This window comes from Manis javanica, chromosome 5 (assembly GCF_040802235.1).
Source record: "Manis javanica isolate MJ-LG chromosome 5, MJ_LKY, whole genome shotgun sequence".
NCBI classification, from domain to species: domain Eukaryota; kingdom Metazoa; phylum Chordata; class Mammalia; order Pholidota; family Manidae; genus Manis; species Manis javanica.
In genome coordinates, this window is record NC_133160.1 from 149,329,967 (window position 1) to 149,344,521 (window position 14,555).

General features: G+C 36.7%; 1 protein-coding gene across 9 annotated transcripts in view; it reads right to left on the reverse strand.

The window, feature by feature from the left end:
- PCDH7 (protocadherin 7) overlaps nt 1-14,555 on the reverse strand; it is a 404,329-nt gene that overhangs the window by 263,355 nt on the left and 126,419 nt on the right. The window lies entirely within an intron of this gene.

The following is a 14,555-nucleotide window of genomic DNA, read 5'->3' on the forward strand; positions in this document are numbered from 1 at the left end:
TAGAAACACCAGCATGATTGACAGACCTAAATTTTAACATATATTAAAAATACCATACAATTTTTAAACTGCATCCTAATCTGGAACTATATGTTAGTTTCTCAAAAATGAGAGTTTTATCTCTGATAAAATCCAAACAGTTCTTTTGAATAGCCTTACAATCAGACTGAAAAAATGAATGCTATTTTCCCCTCAGGTGATCCACAGGGGTGACAGGGAGAAACAGGCATATTCCACATCACCCCTTATAGCCTGTCTTCCCCTTTCTCACAAGGGAAGTTGCAATACCAATGAATCACCAAATCTGTGAGCTCCTACTGAATGGGAGGCACTGTACCAGGCTCTCAGATAGTTACCACAAATGTATAAAACCTTGCATTTCCTTCCCCCACAGAGCTTAAAACTTAGGGGATGAGACCTAGGAAAAAAACACAAGTGCAAACGCAAAAGCTAATGGGAGTGTCATGTGCCATACCAGCAAAGGCTATTTCACTGGTCTTGTTAAACAATCATTTTATTGCTAGGTGCCCCAAATCATAAGGCAAGTGTTCTAGATGGTCACAAAGCAAAGCACAAATCTCACATATTTTCTCCCTGCTTCTAGTATATTCTTAAAAATCAAACCATTTCCTGGAGGGGAGGTTTTGGGAAATATTAAATTGGCTCTTATCTCCAGTGTCCCCTGTCTTCACCTTAACACAAAGAGGCTAAATTCTGTGTGGGATAACACAGCCAAATCAGAACTGAAAGTTCAAACCAGCAATAATTCTCACTTTGTGGTTTGTGTTTCTGGAAAGCCACAAAGAGCTCTGGTCTATGGACCTGCACATATAGCCACGTCCTGCACATATCAGTTTGATCTGATCAACCTAGGCAAACAAAAGCTTTAATTCTATCTAGATAGTAGCAAGAGGTTTTGGAAATAAAATATCCATTTCTACCCCATGAACTTAGTTTTTACTCAGATTTAAGGGTAAGGTTATATTTCTTTTTTGCTCCCCATTCAGCTTAGCTCTACATGTTGGGGATGGAAAAAAGCAAAAAAAAGAAAGTTTGCTGCCCTGTCTAATGAAGGCCACATGCAGAAATATCTTTATTGGCTGGTGGAGGGTTTCATTTGTCCTTTTCAAGCCCTGTTTCTCTATAAACTATTGTCTTGTTGCCATTTACCATGTAAGGATTTCAGGGAAAGGAATAAAAACACATGAAAAAGAACAATACTATTTTTTCCCCCAAGATACTATTTGTGGAAATCATTTTCCTTTTATGGTCATGGTTAGAAAGGAAATGATTGCTCAGCAAAGCTGTGTAAGCAAAATAACACTTCACTTCATTTCACAGAAATACAACCTGAAAAAGTGAACAGAAAAGTTAGAAACAGGAGTACATTTGCTCTAACATTATCGTAATCAGCCTAAAAATGCCTCTAGTAAAAATGTAGCAATCAAATAAGGGAGTCAGCTTGTATAACAGAAAGCACCTGGACATTAGGTTCAAACAGATCTCAGTTTTACTCAGTTTCAGTCTCAGCCACATAAACTGATTAAGCATCTATTGCCTTAAATTTACAATGTTAATAATGGTAATACTTCTTCCCTGGGGAAGTCTAGAAAATTTAATGAAATCGTAGCTTTGTTAGGTAATAAGTAAGCCTGTTAGTAATAAGGGAAATTAAGCTTCTCAAACCATGTCTTATTACCAATATACAAATAAATTAAGTTATACTTCCTGATATAGTATCTTAAACATGGAATGTCTAGCTTCATTCATTTTACCAAGTAAAGCAATGAGGATAATGGAAGGATCTGGAAGGAACCATGTGATACTGAGCTGATACTGAGCAGAGAAAGCTCAATTTCAGCTGATAACAGAGATTATCAACTAATAACAGTCTTAAAAAGACAAGAGTTGAGTCATATTGTGTTCACTTAACAAATGGAATTTATAGGGAAAAAATGGGGGAGACTAGACTCTTTACAAGATTTTGTCCAATTTTCATCTCATGAATAGACATATGCCCCCAAATACAACTGAGATGAGAGGAACTGATCAGCTCTTCCCTTGGTCACCTTAGTTCCAGCCCTCCTCTCAATACGTGAGATCTTTCCATGCCCAGTGTGATTCAAAGTCAAAAAACACATAGTTTTCATATGTCATATTCTATAAATATGCCAACTAGCAGCATACATGAGCTGTTATCTCACTGAAGAGTCATTTATCCATCACCAGAGAAAATACTGGCAGTGTTGGAAGCAAAGAATGTTATGTACATTTCTTTCTTTTTTTAAGTTTTTTATTGAGGTATTATTGATATACAGTCTTATGATGGTTTCACATGAAAAAACAATGTGGTTACTACATTTACCCATATTATCAAGTCCCTACGCATACCCCAATGCACTCACTGTCCATCAGTGTGGTAAGATGCCACAGATTCACTATTTGCCTTCTCTGTGCTACACTGTTTTCCCTGTGATCCCCCACACCATGTGTACTAAACATAACAACCCTCAATCCCTTTCTCCCTCCCTCCCCACCAGCCCTCCCACAACCCTCTCCTTTACTAAACACTAGTCCCTTCTTGGAGTCTCTGAGTCTGCTGCTGTTTTGTTCCTTCAGTTTTGCTTTGTTGTTACACTCCACAAATGAGGGAAATCATTTGGCACTTGTCTTTCTCTGCCTGGTTTATTTCACTGAGCATAATATCCTCCAGTTCCATCCATGTTGTTACAAATGGTAGGATTTGTTTCTTTCTTATGGCTGAATAGTATTCCATTGTGTCTATGTACCACCTCTTTATCCATTCATCTACTGATAGACACTTAGGTTGCTTTCATATCTTGGCTATTGTAAAAAGTGCTGCAATAAACATAGGGGTACATGTGTCTTTTTGAATCTGAGAAGCTGTATTCTTTGAGCAAATTCCAAGGAATGGGATTCTGGGGTCAAATGATATTTCTATTTTTACTTTTTTGAGGAACCTCCATATTGCTTTCCGCAATGGTTGAACTAGCTTACATTTCCACCAGCAGTGTAGGAGGGTTCCCCTTTCTGTGCATCCTCACTGGCATTTGTTGTTCTTAGTCTTTTCAATGCTGGCCATCCTTACTGGTGTGAGGTGATATCTCATTGTGGTTTTAATTTGCATTTCCCTGATGATTAGTGATGTGGAGCATCTTTTCATGTGTCTGTTGGTCATCTGAATTTCTTCTTTGGAGAACTGTCTCTTCATATCCTCTGCCCATTTTTTATTTGAGTTATTTGCATTTTGGGTGTTGAGGCATGTGAGTTCTTTATGTATTTTGGATGTTAACCCCTTGTGAATGTATGTACATTTCTAAGACAATTTTCTTTAAAATATTATGTCACTGTGACTCATGAAGAATATTTATAAATTATCATTTACCTTCAACTATTGTCTCACTGCCCAAATTTCATGAGCTTTTAAACTTTACAAGATGATAAGTTTACATTTAATATGGTTAAAGCAACCATGGCTGAGAAGCTCCAGTCTCTTCTGTGAGATTTACTGAACCACCTTCCAAATGATAGTCAGGCTGCTGTTGAAGATCCTGAAGGGATGGGCATTCACTGCTTGCCAGGATTCCCGTTTTGCTTTTGGATATGCCCCATTTGAATATTCTACCAGTGATCAGAAGCTACTCTTCCTATAACTCTCCATTCCTGTTGGCACCACAACCTGATTCCTTCTGACCGTGACAGATCTTTGAGTATTTGAAATGTAAAAATGAAGCACTGTAAGCAACCCATGTCTTATATTCTCCAAGACAAAGATTATTACTATCTTCCACCTTTCTTTTTGCATGGTCCTTTCACCAGCCTGACTTTCTATGTCTTAAAAATGATTCCAATTTTGGAGTGTATTATTGTTACGTATTACCTGAGATGCCTATGCATAAGCACAACTGTTGGTTTGAAATGTCCATAGTTTTCCAGGTGAAATCTGAAACTGGCCCCATACACCAAAGACAAGAGAGACTGAAGAAAGTGGCAGACCACTCCAGATAGGTAGGACGCAGGTTTAATAAAGAAAGAAATTTGCACACAAAGTTTGTCTTGGGCAGCAATGAGAACAGTAACTCTGCACCCACCCGCCAGAATTTTAACAGTGTATATAAATGCCTTTCCTGGGTTCAGTGGCTTGTACTGTTGAGGCAGCCTCCACAACAACGCTCACTCAAGGCTAAGCCCTTGAAAATGGCTCATACTGTGGGAATAGTGAGCAGAAGTACATTCCACCGATGGGGAGGGGGTGAAGAGCCTCCAGCTGACTGGGTCAAGCTCTCAGGTCAACTAGCGGTCATGTCCTCCCAATGGCCTTCTGCAACACCAATACAACTAGTAGGGTATGACCCCTGTGGGGCCATCAGCCCTTTCCCATGTGCTATAATCTTAATCAAGTGGTCTAAAACCACACAAACTGATTCTGTCCTGAAAGCACTCAGTGCCAACTTATGTTAAATTTACAATCATATGAAATTCCTGAAGACTTTTTCATACCTGTTGCTTTCAAAGTTTATCTCCATTCTGCATTTGAACATAGCCTGTTAAAACATGTATCCATATTAAATAGCATCTTGTAAGACCCCCACCCCTAATCCAGCCTGTAAAAATCTTTTGCACTTGTTCACTTTGAGATGTTTACACACTGGGACAAGCCACAGTCTCTTGGTAACCAGGAATGTGAAACAGGAGTTTCCTTAGCTGAACTTTGAAAATGCAAACCTTTTCATTCATGGCATAAGACAACTGTTCAAAGAGAATGCAAAAGCACCTGATTTTTATGGACTGACTTTATTGTGCCATAAATAGTCTGTCATATGTTTAAATTTAGTATAAAGTCTGTAGTCTACAGACTCAAGAATGAAAAAAAAATTAAACCTCACTAGTTTCCTTAGTGAATTCATCTGGCTCCCTTGGCAACAACATGGTGTATGTGTGTGAATGTGTGTGTGTGCTTGTTTTCCAATAATTTGTCTTTCTAATATAAAATTTAAAGGACTTCATCATAGTAACTCTTTATTAGCTTTGAGTCTACAACATTCTCTTTTTACAATAAATGAAGAGAATTAATATTTCCTTATAGGTTTATTTACATGTCTGTCACTCATTATAAGCTTGAATGTACAAGAGGTGAGGGGACATGTTTTGTTGGCTTTTGTTTCTAGTGTAATTAATATTCCCCTACTGTAATTAACACATTCCACTGAATGAATAAATATATGAATGAATGAATGAAAAGGTCATACAATTCAAAATCAATATGGGAACAAAGAGATGGTCTTGGAATAATTAGCCAACTTCCTCTCTGCTTGCAGAATTCCTCTGCCTGTCTTTTGTGCACCATGTTGAGCTGATTACAGATTAAAGTAATTACAGTGAATTCTTAATTCCTGTAATGCAGTCTAGCTATTCTGTGGATTATCTATCACAACTAACCCCAAACTTATCTACTGCTACCCAGCATATGTCTGAGTTACAGTCAGCCTCAGTGATAGCAGCTGCATCCTTCAGCAAAGCACATTTATGTTGATATTTCTGAATAGAATAGATAATTATGAAATTCATTCTGGTGGGGGTTAGAGAGAACCAACAAGTATTCCAAATTGAAATGCAGGGTTTATTTTTTAATTCCCAAAGAATATGAGATGGCTTGGATTAAGAAGTTCCAACAGTTGACTGGTACCTCCCATACTAGCATGATGCAGCATAGTTAGGATGCAGCCTTTTCCCCATAGAGACTTGCAACCTATGTCTATTACCACTGATAACTAGTAATAATTGTTCTTTATTAATTCATTCTTTAATCCAGCAAATATTTATGTGATTCTACACTGTACTTGCATTGCACTAGGTGTTGGAGACCTAGCATTACACAAGACAAGTATGGTTCCTATTCTCAGGGAGGTTAAAATCAGAGATAAGCCTTGTCGTAGGCAGAAGAATGGTCCCCCAAAGTTGCCCATGCCTTAATCTCTGAGACCTGTGATTATGTTAGGATACCTGTCAAGGGGAAATTGAGAATGCAGATAGAATTAAGGTTTCTAATCATCTGATGTTAGTATGGTGAGATGATCCTGAATTATCTGGGTAAAACCGATGTGATCATATGGATCATTAATGGGGAAGAAGGTAGCAGGGCCAGAGAGATGGCATGAGAAGAAAGAATTCCTCTTCCATTGTTGACTCTGAAGATGCAAGTAGGGCACTATAAGGAAAGTAAGCAGCCTCTAGGACCTGGAAAAGCACTAAATGGATTCTTTCCTTAAGCCTCCAGAAATAAATGCTATCCTGCCTCACCTTGATGACAGGCCCCTGAGACTCATTTCTGACTTCTGAACTACAAAGTTGTAAAATAATATATCTGTGTTGTTCTAAACCACTACATTTGTAGTCACTTTTCACATCAGTGATGGGTAACTAATACAGACCTTAAATAAAAATTCAAATCAGATTAGACTTTAATTGCAATTGTTTAAAGTAGAATAAGACTTCCCAAGAAATGTTATGTGTGTGTACTTAGAAAAAATTACCAAAGCCGTGTCAGGAAAACCTTCACTGACATTTCAGCTGAAGTTTCAAAGAGGAGGGAGAGATCTCTAACTAAATGAAATAAACGTGGAAGAGACTTGTAGGGAGAGAGAACAGCATGTATGAATGACCTGAGGAGAGGAGAAATCTGGTTTTACTCAAAATCTGAATAGCCAATGAGGATGATGCAAGGTGATTTTGTGAGAGGCCTAAGGCAATGCTAGGGAAATGCCTGGAGATCAGACTATACATGGCCATTTAGCCTGTATGAGCTTTTCACCTTTATCCTACAGCAGTGGAGTATTTCTGGGGCTTTACACACTAAAAAGATATAACAAGATTTGTAGTTTACAAACACAGGCTCACTTTTGGATTATTAATTGAATTGGGAAAGAGTGTGTAATGACGGGAAGATCATGATGGGCATTCAGAGCAGAGCAGGTGGGGGCTGGTTAATGGAGGCTGATACTTAGGTGAACACTGGAAAAATGCAGAGAAGGGGACAAATTCAGGATCATTTTATGAGGTGGACTTGTAAGACTTGGTGATTCTTTGGAGGTGGGATGAGAAAAGAGCTGGCAGCAAGGGCTCCCAGTTACTGGTATGAACAATGGAACGGACAGTGGTCCTAAAGACTGAGTTGAGAAATACGTCGGTGAAGCAGCACAGAAAGGAAGACCAAGGCTTCCTTTGGAATCTGCTCAGTCTGAGATGCCTATGAGAAATCCACGCAGAGGTGGTAAGAACAAAACTGAAACACTGGCTTTTAGTCTCCTGCAAGATAGCATATACTTGGCATGTTTGCGCCCACTCTTTCTTAATAAATCTACAGTTGACCTCAGAACCTCAAAATAGTGTTCCCTGTAACCAGCAAGAACTGAAGGAAGTTGGCATTAGAGAATAAGCTTATTTTTTTATCTGTGCTCGGATAAAAAAGCATTGGAAAATACTAAATTATTAGTGAAACCACTATGAAAAGGAGAAATGCTAGTAATCATGGAAAATTTTAAAATGCTTTTTCCACTTCTCTCCTCTTTCTGTGTTTCCTCACACTTTTATATTTGAATTTGATTAAAATGGTTCCAGAGACTCCATCACAACAGAGAATTAATTTGAACACATACATGTCAATATCACACATTAAGAAAAAAAAAACCTCTCGGTACATAATACCACTATACTTCGTCATCACTACCACCACCCCGTACATACACACACACACACACACACACACACACACACACACAATTGCTAAAAGAGAAAAAAAAATCAGTCCTTTCTTTAGAACTTCTTCCTCTGGTATCAATCAATTAATCAGGTGCTGTGGGGTGTTCTTTAAACCTAAAAAAATTTTTGTACCTATAGCTGCCCAAAGCAGTAAGATGTCTATTTATAGGTTTTCATATGAAAAAGACATATTTCCTACTATAACTATCTTTTTCTCCTGTCAGCTAGAGATTATGGTCAGCTATAGCATACTCTAAGAAATTTAATAATTCCTTTATGCTGTTTTCATCTCTTTTTCATTAGCCTGCAATTGTTTACTAGAAGAAGCCATGACTGTAAGTTCAAATGCCAGAGTTCTAGTTCCAGCCCCATTACAAAGAGCCATTTTCTCCTGGGCAAGTAACTTTAAATTTTCCCATGAGTTTCAATTGTAAAATTAGAGTATTGTACTAAATAATTCATTAGCTTTTATGAAGCCTTAAAAAGCTATAATCTTCTTATATTATGAGATTATAATGTCTTAGGTGATTATTATAAAATTGTACACTGTATAATAAATATAGTTCCTCTCCTTATGTACAAATAAATATCACATATCATCAATATATGGTTTTAGAAGGACAGTATTCAATTGGGAGAAAAACTACCATTATGAGATGGAATAAAGATTATCTAAATAAGGAAAACAAGAAGAAAAAAAGATACACATGTGGATGAAGAGTCCAAGTAAAAGGTCAGTAGGTGAATTGAGCAGAGTGGAGATATGTGTGTTGTGGGGAGATGTGATTGACATAAATCAATAATAACTGCCTCTTATTTAACATTAGCTGTTGTGAAAAAAAAGCTTACAACAGAAACCTATGAAAATAATAAAACAAAACCTAAGCCTCTTATCCAATTAAGTTGTGCCTCAGTCACTAATGTTAGAGGTCATTTTTATCAGAAATAGCAACATATTCCTTATAAACTCAAGATATGCTGAAGTAGGAAAAAGGATAATTTTGCCCATCTTTCAGTTTGATCATGTCTCATATTTAAAGTTGAATACATGCATTTCCCTTATGATCTCATAATTTCGCTTTGAGTATATACGTAACAAAAATGTGTGCATACACACACCAACAGGAGAATGTTTAGACTCCTATTAACTTTAATGGCTTGATACTGGAAAAGACCAAAATATCCATCACCGATTAAATGAATAAAAAAAGGCTGGTATATTAATCCAATGATAATACTATTAGGCAGTGAAAATGGACAACTTACAACTTTACATAACTTGGATGAATCCCATAAACAGGCTGTTTGGGGACCAGAAAACAATTTTGAAACGGAAAATCAGTGTTAGAAATCAAGATGGCCATTATGAGTGGAGAGGAGGCAGGAAGTGGTGCTTGGGAAACATCGTTTATGGGAGGCTGGCAACATTTATTTGTTGGCTTATGAAGTAGTTGTATTGATATGTTCATTTTCTGATGAATATTGGCCTGTACACTTAAGTTTTGTGCAATATCTATATGCCATATGTCAATACAAAAGTTTAAACAATGATTTCCAAACCTCACAGTAAGTGGAGAGAAAGTATAGGTATGTAACTACCACAGTAAGACTTAACATTTGAGAGTCATTCAACATTCAGTGTTCATGAACATGTACCATATATAGAATATACTTAAGGAGGCAGAAGACTATTTCTTGCCCAGTAAAACTAGTAAAAGCCAGTAGAGTGTAGGCACGTGCCAAAGAAAGATTACAATACAATATAATAAGTGTTAGAGCAGAGGTTCTCAGCCCTCCCACTACTGACATTTGGGCTGAATAATTCTTTGTTGTGGGAGCCTCCCTTGTGCACCGTAGAATGTTCTGCAGTACCTGTGCCCTCACCCACTGGATGCCAATAGCACCCCCCTTGTGTGGCAACCAAAAACATCTCCAGACATTGCCAGATACTCCCCTGGGGATACAGTAATCTCTGGCTGAGATCCATTGTATTAGAGCCATATACAGCGGCTTGGGGTTACCAAATAGAGAATAGCTAACTGCATACTCAGAGAATGAGCATCATTTTCAGGGCAGGACAACCAATACAAAATTTTGGAGAAAGGGGAAATCATTTCATAGCCATCAGGAAAAAAGTCCAGTTTCCCTTAGTGGCACTCTGATCCCAGAACACATATGAACTTAAAGAAAGTTTTGAAATTGCAAAAGACAGACACTCATTGGTCATGGTAAAGGTTTTGGGACAAAAAATGTCTCTCTTAACTGATTTTTATAAACATAAAAGAATTTATTTTACTTTAGCATCTGTTTCTTGCATAGGATAGAAAATCATTTGTTTATTTTTCATTCTTTTAACTCATTTTGGGCAGTAAATTCTTATCACGAGAGTTACGTTCCTAAATCATGCTGTTCAGAGCAACACTAGATCAACCTCACAGTACTAAATTAAACCTTTTAAAATGTAGTGCTGCAAACATCAGAATGTCAGGAGTACAAGGATTTTTATTTCAAATAAGAAAGACTAAATCAAGTGACATTCCACCTGATCTCACTTAGGACTCCTTTGTTGTTAAGCTGAGAGAAGCTACTGAGACAGCAAAAGGCAAGATTTTTCTCACAGTATTTATTTAAAACCTGCAGTAACAAAAAGATTCTGAAGAGGCAGCAAATCCTAAAAGGATATTTGCAGTTGGCACAAGATATTATTGTGGTAAAAACACTGGACAAAATATGTTATCAAGTCTGAGACATAATTCTGTGATAGCTTTATATAGATATACACACACTTCAAAAAAGGACTCTTCGGAGACCAATTTCTACATCTCACAATGGCCAAGCCATTAGGATACAAAACTCTGCTTATATGAAAAGAAGTTAATACAATTCCTCAGCATGATTTTAATACACTGTGAGGTAGAGATTGTTAATGGCAAGAAAGTTTTCTGTGGAGAGAATAACACGATTCCAAAAATTCTAGGTCTTATAAAGGAAATATGTTAAGCTACAGAGAATTTCACACTGTTGGCATTTCTCTCTGAAATTCCTGGAGAGCAGAGAACAGTTTTTGGCTTGCATCACCGCCAGGAATTCTACTAGATTTAGACACTAATCATCATCAACATCTCATTATTAATTATTTTCCAGTCTGAAGAAATGTATCGTGGATAAACTGGAAGACTGAGGATTCGAATTTAGAGAACCAGGGATGCTAACTAGCAGTACAACACTCTCCTTGACCACAGTTTCTTCAACCATAAAGTGAGGGATTAAAAGCTCTCATTTCCAGGGATATTTTCAGCTTTGCTACAAGACAGACCAGACAGACTCCTTAGTGCCCTTAATAGAATTATATTTTTCCATGCTTAGTATTTATACATAATTTATAATCTGAAACTAACAAGGGTCAAGGTAAATCAGAAGTTTAACTTTGAAAAAGGATAACAAATAAAAAACAAAATACCTTATTTCAATGTTACTAAGGCATAACCTCTGGCTGACTGAAACATGTTTATTTTCTGTCACTGAAAATATGTCATTGATAAATAAGTCACGGAATATTATTTTGACCTGTACATATATCCAAAGATAATAACAACATTGAGCTTATTCTCCAAACAAGAACAACAAAAACAGAAATGCCTAAGATAATAAATAACACAGTACTATGGGAGGACTTAATGTGTGGAAATCAATCTATTAGTTTAACTACATCGAAATAATGAACCAAGAATTTTTAGAATTTGAGAATATTCAAAAATTATCTATGCTAAATCCCCTAATTGTCAGGTAATGAAATGAGGACTCCACAGCAGAAAATAAGGACTTTTTTCTTTGTCATTTTGTTTCTTTCTCAACATGAAATTTACATAGCTACTTTGTTCAAGGGGTTATGATAACATAATGCATAAACAAAACATATGTGCATTAATTGCTCAGCTCCACTGTTAAGAGACTCTCAAGTTCAGGTGGCTAGTCATGTTAGAGCTGCATGCAGTGTATCCCTAGGGAATCAGAACCAAGAGAGTGAGGGTGAAAAGTAATTACCTCTACCGGAAAAACAACTCAAGATTGTGTAATGCTGAAGTTGAATCATTAGAGCTGTCATCTTCACGTTCAGAGAACAGCACTTTAAGTGAATAAGGTGGGTCTGTCATGTACTACAACCCAGGAGTCTCCCTCTCTGTTACTCTGCAATCAGCTTTTCCTAATTACCAGGAAGTAAGGTCTTCTAGCCACAAACTCCAAAGGTCAAATCCATTATGTTTAATACGCTCTAAAATATGTAGACCACAAGAGGTTTTATTTTAATTATTTTGATACAGAAAAATGTTCTATTGAACAGCATCAAAACAATTCAATTCAAAAGCACATGACAGCATACTGGGTGCTAGAGATTCAGACAAGCATAAAATGTTTTCTTCCCTCCATGAGCCTAGAACCTAACGATCAAAACTAAAATTAGTCTGCATATTAGACTATGAGAGTCACATGTTAAATTTTGAAAGGTTGAAACAAAAGAATCCTGGTACATTCATATTTAATTTTACATAAAATCTTTAATACAGGTTTTATCATCTCAAAATCTGAACATTATAAAAGAGCAGCTGATGCTGGTTTGGGGCCTGGGGCTGACTGAGCAAAAAGGTGATCACCTGGGAAGAGAAGATCCTGGGTGGGTGAGAAGCACATCAGAGCAGCCTGTGCTTGTTCACACAGACTCCCAAAGTATGTAAGGAATGATCGTGATGTGAAAATTATAATAATAGACAGACAGGCAGTATTTGGCAAATTTAACCTGAAACTTTCCACATTGAAAATACAGGTGATACTAAAACAAACCACGAAAAAAACACTAGGTAATCATTCATTTAAACCTACCAATCTGCCCGCTACTCTATTTCCTCAGGGTGGCACAGGGAGATTTTTCCCTGTCCAACAGTATGTGTTTTGACAATCAGAATGTTCACCAAATCAGTTTCCTTGGGAAATTATCTTCTTCCTAAGACCCTCACTGGGAGAGAAAGAAATGGGGCTCCACTATTAACTCAACACGTTGCAAAGTCTTTGACGTCTTTGACCTCAAATTTGACCTTGGATTGCCCCATCTGTAAAATGAGATTAGTGAGGGCCATCTTTTAAAGCTCTGAGAATCTAATGGTTTACTGATGTTTGATTGAAAAGAATCTAATGCATGGTAGATGCTGCCACATTGCTAGTTCTCATTTCATTTACTAATTTTAGTAGATATCCTCCAAGAAAATCGAAAAGATACCCAACTTCATTTACATTTCATAAAAAAGCTTTACTTTGTATTGATTTTCCCTCTGAACTAGTGTTCAAAGTACCAACTCCTTGAGACACATCTTTCTCTTACTTTTCAATGAGCTTTACTCAGTCTTTATACTTCCCTATATCTGCTGAAACAAAATCCTGCTGTCTTTTAGTTTCAACTGTGTAAGTTCCTCCCTTTCCTAACCGGGAATGATTTTGCTCTCTAAAGAGTTCGGGCCCTCCCCACAGCACATGCAAGGGAACAAAAATGGTAGTTATTGTTTTTAAAATATTGAGAGGGCAGTACACAAGTATCAGGACAGATCGACTGGCTTTATCTGATGTCAACATGATCAAATTGCAACAAAAAGGTTGAGGAAATCTTTATATGCTGAATCATAATTACTCATTGACTTTTGTTACCTAGCATTCCAGTTGACTTCACTGGAGATTGAAGGAGCCCAGGATGAAAGTAAGAGTTTTGGATAGACCAACAGAAAGTCCTAAAAAAAAGAGCATGCACTACATTAAAATCAAAATGAACAACTTCATGACAACAGTAGGAATAGTAAAAAACAAAAAGAGAAAAGCATAGAAAGAAAAAATTAACTGTATGAAGTATCACAGCCATAAGCTCTAGGGCTCACTATGAAAGACAGAGAACATGAACGCTGTTGGCCAAGCATATCTGTGGCAACGATCCGTCAAACAAAGCAGAATCCTCCAGGAAAATCATCTTATTTCCACTATTCAATAATCAAATAGCAGATGACAAGTTGGAAGAATTCAAGATAGAAATTTAATATATTCAGCTTACAAACTACTTCTATACAGGACATACTTAAGGTTAAAAAAAAAGACTTCATGTGGAGTGTCAGGACAATACTAAGATGAAGAGCTAAATGCCCAAGGGACACTAACCCAATGGAAGGAAATCAGTAAACAGCTAATTAGCCTGGTTACATATCTCTCCCTGCTATACAGATATTAGAAATACTACTTAGTTATGTAGAAAGATATTTTTTAAGTAACTTATGGTATTATTTACTGTTAATGTGCTTATCTACAGGCCTACCTCTGAATATAATTCCAGTAATTAACTACCTGCATGGTTTAAAATAGTAAGTTTCTTCTCACTGCAAAAAGCAAGACAAAAACTTACAACAGAGAAAAAATAAAATAAAAAACAATTAACAAAACAGCAAAAGAAGACATATGTAGCTGGAATTTTTTTTTTTTTAACTGAGAAAAGTCTTTCCAAAATATCACATACAGAGAACAAATAGCCAAATAAATGAAAGATTTCACAAATCAGTAACAACCAAAAGAAGGACATGGTTAGGTCACCACGAATAAGAACAAAAGACGTGGAAAAAGTGACTTAAAGGCTTCTGTTGTGCTAGAAGGAAAAAAGACATTTTTCATGCATATCAGAATGTTAAAAATTTTAAAAATTGACAAAGATCTATATTATCTGTGTTAAAGGAAATGACACCTCAGGCACT